We start from the raw sequence: 6,341 nt of genomic DNA on the forward strand, positions 1-6,341 counted from the left end.
ACACTTATGGATGTTGATGTAGAAGAGCAGGTTGATGATGATGATGAGCCAGTCATCACAAACATCACTCCCGGGCCTGAGGAGATGGAGAGCAACATTTTTACATTATCCAAAATGGATGCGAGGGATGTAGCACGCATACCTCCAACACAGGTAACACCAACACGACCTCCAGCTTCCATATTTACATTAGCAAAGGGCCGGCAGCGTCCTACATCCAGCACAACAAGCACCACCTCAGCAGAAGTAGGTAGTGGTCCTGCACAGAGTCAAATTCAACACACACCCTCCAGTTCATCCGGCATTGGAAGTGGGAGTGGCACCTCCAGCAGGAGACAAAAGTTAAGCTCCCCAGTGTGGGACTACTTTACGGTTAGCCCAAAGGAGGAGAACATTGCTGTATGCTCCGTTTGTCATTCCTCTGTTAGCCGTGGAAAGCTTGGTACAAACTATGGTACCGGAGGCCAAATGACCCATCTGAAAAAACACCACGCAATCCAGTGGGAGGAGCACCTTAGGCTCATCAAAACTGGAACCATTGCTGTTGGGCATAAACGAGTAGAAAGTCCGCTCACGGTGGAACAGGAAGAAGAGGGAGACATTCTCTGTGCTAGTGGTAGACAAAGTAGCCCTGTCCCCAGCACTGCAGTGGTAACGCCCACATCCTCAGCCACATCTCATTGGCACAAGAGTAAGAGCCAGCCTGAGACACCAAGGAGTACAGCTGGGCCAAAAAGTGCGAAGTCGACCACAGGAAGGAATACCATGCAGCCTACCATTCTTAGCATGTTTAGTAGGCCGGAGGGGCAGTACGAACGCAATCACCCAATAGCACGTTTGTACAATGCTAAGCTGGCAAAAATGTTAGCACTGGACCTTCTCCCTTTTTCTTTTGTTGAAGGGGTGGGTTTTCTTGAGTTTGTGACCACCATCTGCCCAAAATGGAAAGTTCCCAGCCGCTACTATTTTGCAAGAGTTGCTGTTCCAGCACTACATCACGACGTGCTGGAATTGCTTGGAAAAGCCTTAAAACAGAGTGCTGTTCAGAGTATACACCTGACAACAGACATGTGGACCAGTTGCCAAGCCACTGATTACATGTGCATCACTGCACACTGGGTCTCTTTTTCGGGTGTTAAAGATAAGATATCTGACGGCGTTGTTGACACCGCTGAGATTTTTAAAGACACTCGCAAACATGCAACTGTAGCCATGTTTGCAATGGAGAAATCTCATACTGCTGCTAACATTTTGGATGAGTTTAACAGCAAGGTGTCGGAGTGGCTGCGACCAAGAGGTCTTACCATTGGTTTTGTTGCCACGGACAATGGCAGTAATGTAGTTCGGGCCATGAAAGATGGTGGGTATTTCAGGGTGCCATGTTTGGCACACTGCATTAACATTGTTGTGCAAGACTTTCTGAAAAATGAAAGCAAAGTCAGCAGCTTACTGACCACCTGCAGAAGAATATGCACACATTTCAACCATTCTTTTAAAGCCCGGAAGGAGCTGAGGGTGATTCAACGTGAGCATAAAATGCCAGTCAAAGCACTCATCCAAGAGGTGCCAACACGTTGGAACTCAACGTATTACATGCTTGAGCGTCTGTTTGAGCAGTATATACCACTTAATGCTTATGTCATGAAAAGGTCAGGGGATCCTACAGTGAAAGGCATGAGAGTTGAGATGACCCAATGGGACCTTGTCAAAAGCCTGACAGAGATGCTACTTCCTTTTGAGGTCTTCACCCGTGAAGTGAGCCGGGAGGACTGTACTATGGGCCAAGCTATCCCATTGTTGTACATGCTAGAGCAACAGCTGAAGGATGTGGCAGAAATGTACGCAGATGTGGATGACAAAGTAGAAGCACATTCTTTGGCAGACACCTTATCCGCTCGCTTATCTCACAATACAAGGCTTCAAAATAACATTCTGTCAGATCCACATTACATTACTGCCTCAATTTTGGATCCACGTTACAAATTATTGCTGCGCAGTAATGAAGTCATTCCTTTTTCAGAATTGAATGTTGCCCAGTACAAAACTTGGATAGCTAAGGAAGCCACTGAGTTTGAAAACGAAAGGATCTTCATTAAAGGCCCGCCCCTCCAGGTCAGAAAAAGTACTGCAGGGCACCCAGAACGAAGTTCTACTTCAGAAGCCAAGAGCAGTGCGTTTGCCTCCCAGCAGTCAACACTGCCAGCAGCAATAACATCAACAGCACCAACAGGATCATCAGGCACATTTCAAAAAATGGCAGGGGATTGGTTTCTACGGAAAGGGTATTGCACATCAATGACTGATGCAAAGGCAAAAGAGGCCCAGGAAATCGGAGCACCCCTGAACATTGAGCGGATGGTTCAGGCCTATCTAGATGACACAACAGAGGTCTACATGGAGCAAAGCCCATTGGTGTATTGGTATGGGAAAAGAAGCCAATGGCCAGTGCTCAGCAGGCTGGCGATAAAGTATGTGGCTTGCCCTGTTGCAAGTGTCTCTTCAGAGCGTGTTTTCAGTGCTGCTGGTGCCATTGTTACTGTCAAAAGGACCAGTCTCTCGCCCAAAAGTGTTGAGAGGTTAACCATGATCAAAATGAATCAACACTTTATACCACCAGAGTACAAAATACGTGAATCACAGGAGGAAGAGGAGAGTGACTTTGATGACATAAGTAGTGGATTGTTAGACGTACTGCTGTCCGAACCACCAGAGTTTGAGGACGAGCTCCTCTTCCCTGACAACTAGGCTTTCAAATTGTTCTCCCTTCCTTTATTTGTGTGTGACTGTGTGTATCTGTTTTTCTGGTTCAAAATCTACATTCACAACAATGCCATCAACAGTCTCCTTTTTTTATTTCCCTATTGGAGTTGCACGTCTGTGCATAACTGTCCACTCCACTCCTCAGGGTCCTGCTCCATGTTCCGTACTCTCCCTAAGTACATTTCAAGCAAGTCAGACATTGGATGGAGATGGAGAATAGTACAATACATGTTGCCTCTAACAGTCCCTCCATAAGAAGTGAAACGTGACTCCACCTATATTCCATTTTGTTTCCAATCCGAAAGAAACTCATCACTGACTGGCAGAAGGCTAGGCAGGCATCAGATCAGACAGCCAAAGAGAACACAAAGACAGGTAATGAGTGATTATTGTGAATGATGGTGGCATGCATTGCATTGGATGCTGGCTCACTACGAAGAATTGTGCATGCCATGAAGTAGAACTATACTAGTTTACCGACAAAGTACAAGTGACTCAGGTGTGGTGACAGTTAATGTTTCCTTGCTGTTTAATAATGACCACATTGTACTCCTACCACTGCAGGTGCCGGCCAATATCCGTTGCAATTTGGTAATATGGAATATATTATAAACTTAATCAGTCACTACAGACTGAGTTGGTGTTGGAGAATACGTACCACACGGTCACCATCATTGAGGATGCTGAGCATACTATCTTTGCACACAGTCAGTTGGATTGGAGAAAATGTATGGAATAACGGCGTTTGATGGGCTGACATAAAAGGTAAAAAGTTTGAACAAGAACCACAGCAGACCTAGGCTAGATGTCCTTGTAGTGGTGTGGACTGGAGTAGAGTGTAGTGGTATGACGGACAGTGGCGCATTGATTTAGTCACTTCATTAGGAAAATTCTAGGTTGCTGCAGTGCATTTGACATTTCTCTGGCTCGGTCAAAATGTAAGTAAGGGGTAGGGTGCCTGGCCTGTGCCGCGGTTCTCCTGTCCTGTGGCTGTGCTGGCTCCTGAATCCTGTCCCATTGTTGTTGTACCTTAATGCTTGCTGTAGAGTAGACACACTATGTAGCCTATCCAAGCTGCCTCAGTCTGAAAGTGTTCTCTCCAGAGTGTTGTCTTGCACTCCACTGTAATTGAGTTTATTGTTGTAAAGGCTGTAATTTTTCAATACCCCGTTTGTTTTTCCATCTACACTTACAGGCCGGCCTTTACCCTGTGCTACAGTGGGAGAAACGACTCACACGTACCTTACCAATACGCATCAGGCTTTTGATGGGCTGACATAAAAGGTAAAAAGTTTGAACAAGAACCACAGCAGACCTAGGCTAGATGTCCTTGTAGTGGTGTGGACTGGAGTAGAGTGTAGTGGTATGACGGACAGTGGCGCATTGATTTAGTCACTTCATTGGGAAAATTCTAGGTTGCTGCAGTGCATTTGACATTTCTCTGGCTCGGTCAAAATGTAAGTAAGGGGTAGGGTGCCTGGCCTGTGCCGCGGTTCTCCTGTCCTGTGGCTGTGCTGGCTCCTGAATCCTGTCCCGTTGTTGTTGTACCTTAATGCTTGCTGTAGAGTAGACACACTATGTAGCCTATCCAAGCTGCCTCAGTCTGAAAGTGTTCTCTCCAGAGTGTTGTCTTGCACTCCACTGTAATTGAGTTTATTGTTGTAAAGGCTGTAATTTTTCAATACCCCGTTTGTTTTTCCATCTACACTTACAGGCCGGCCTTTACCCTGTGCTACAGTGGGAGAAATGACTCACACGTACCTTACCAATACGCATCAGGCTTTTGATGGGCTGACATAAAAGGTAAAAAGTTTGAACAAGAACCACAGCAGACCTAGGCTAGATGTCCTTGTAGTAGTGTGGACTGGAGTAGAGTGTAGTGGTATGACGGACAGTGGCGCATTGATTTAGTCACTTCATTGGGAAAATTCTAGGTTGCTGCAGTGCATTTGACATTTCTCTGTGTAGGAAGGTGGATATCTGACTATGGTTACCCCCAAATTTTTGCCTAGTGTCTAGCTGGTTTTTCGACTTAGTTGGCCTGAGATCCTGCCATTCAGGCTCTCAGGCTATCTGCTCTCTCTGTAAAATGGACTCCATGTACCCTAGGTACATACCCAATTGGTTGGATCACCCTGTCAGCCCCTGTACCAGTGTACACTAGGTACCCAGGGCATTGGTGTATCCAAGGCCTGCCAGGGGCTGAAGCATGTATTATGCCACCCCAGGCTTGGCCTAACAATCTGACACAACTGGCTGATCACTCAGCTGGGGTAAGTTGGTGTAATCACCTCTTACTTAGGTGTAGTATACCTATACCTAAACTTAAATGGGACACCTGGTAACCTATAAGTCACTCCTATGGCAGGCCTTAACAATCCTGAAGGCAGAGTGCTTGGTTCCATGTGAGATGGTGCTCTGGCATGAGCTGAGCCTGTCTGCAGTGGTCGGAACAACTTCCTTCTACTGTTTCCAGATATCGTCATACCATATACTCTTAAGTGCATTATGAACCTCGCGGTTAAATGCTATCTTTGGTTTGGCTTTATCAAAACATGTCGAGTAAGGTGTCATACGAATTGGAATACTAACCCCTCGCCAATTCTGGCGACGGGGTTAGCATTCCACCCTTCTAGAGGGACACGACATGTACAGTACCTGAAACCCGGGTAAAATCAGACATAGCCTCAGCTCCACAAAATGGATGCTGCCACCACAGACACAAGTCTGCCCTCCTGCTGCTGGGAGTCCTTCCAGCTTGGGAGGTGTGGACAAAGGGTTTCCTGCCAGGGGAGGTGCATGCACCACCCCAGACAGGATTTTGTGTATTGGTCAGGTAGGGCTTGAAAGAAACCAGACATGCCTGTGGCTCACAAGGAGCCTCGGGGCATATGCCAGTTCAAACCGGTCCTGGGGCACACCAGTCCCGGGCCTGGGGCGAGCTGGACAAAGGATTGGGGGTGTAACCACCCCCCTTCCTGGTCCCACCCATAGGGAGGGACCTAGCAGGTAGTCCGGCCCCTAGAATCCGAATAAAGGTAGGAGCTGTGTCCTAAGACTTCAGACATCCTGGAATCAACTTGAAACTAAGAAGAAGACGGGAACTTCGACATTCTGCTGCACAGAAGACTGAAGAAAATCTCCCCTGTGGTCAGGGAGTGACCACCTTGCTAACGCAAGCACCATCCAGCGAATCAACGTCTGCTTTGCCGCCGCCTCCCGCCGGAGCCCGAGCCCAGAGACTGACAAGACCTGGACCTCCAGACCTCTCACCGCCCGATCCACAGTCCCTGAAAAGAGGAGACCCGTGGAGGCACCGAGACACGTGGAGCCAGCCATCTTGGAACGACTACGACAAGCTGACAAGTGCAACAACCGAGGCTCCCTCCAAGTTGTGCTTTGGGTCCTGAGAAGCCCAACCCTCGAGCAGCATCTGCACCAAAGGTGAGCCCTCCAGCATCTCCACGATCTGCGTGGGGCCCTTCTGCCTTTTGCCACTCGACGCGCCTAACCGGTTGCTGGCCCGCTGGCTAGTGGCCATCTTGGCGACGAAATCTACGACAAACACCGCTGGTCTGGTT

Source organism: Triturus cristatus, chromosome 11 (genome assembly GCF_964204655.1).
Source record: "Triturus cristatus chromosome 11, aTriCri1.1, whole genome shotgun sequence".
NCBI classification, from domain to species: Eukaryota; Metazoa; Chordata; class Amphibia; order Caudata; family Salamandridae; genus Triturus; species Triturus cristatus.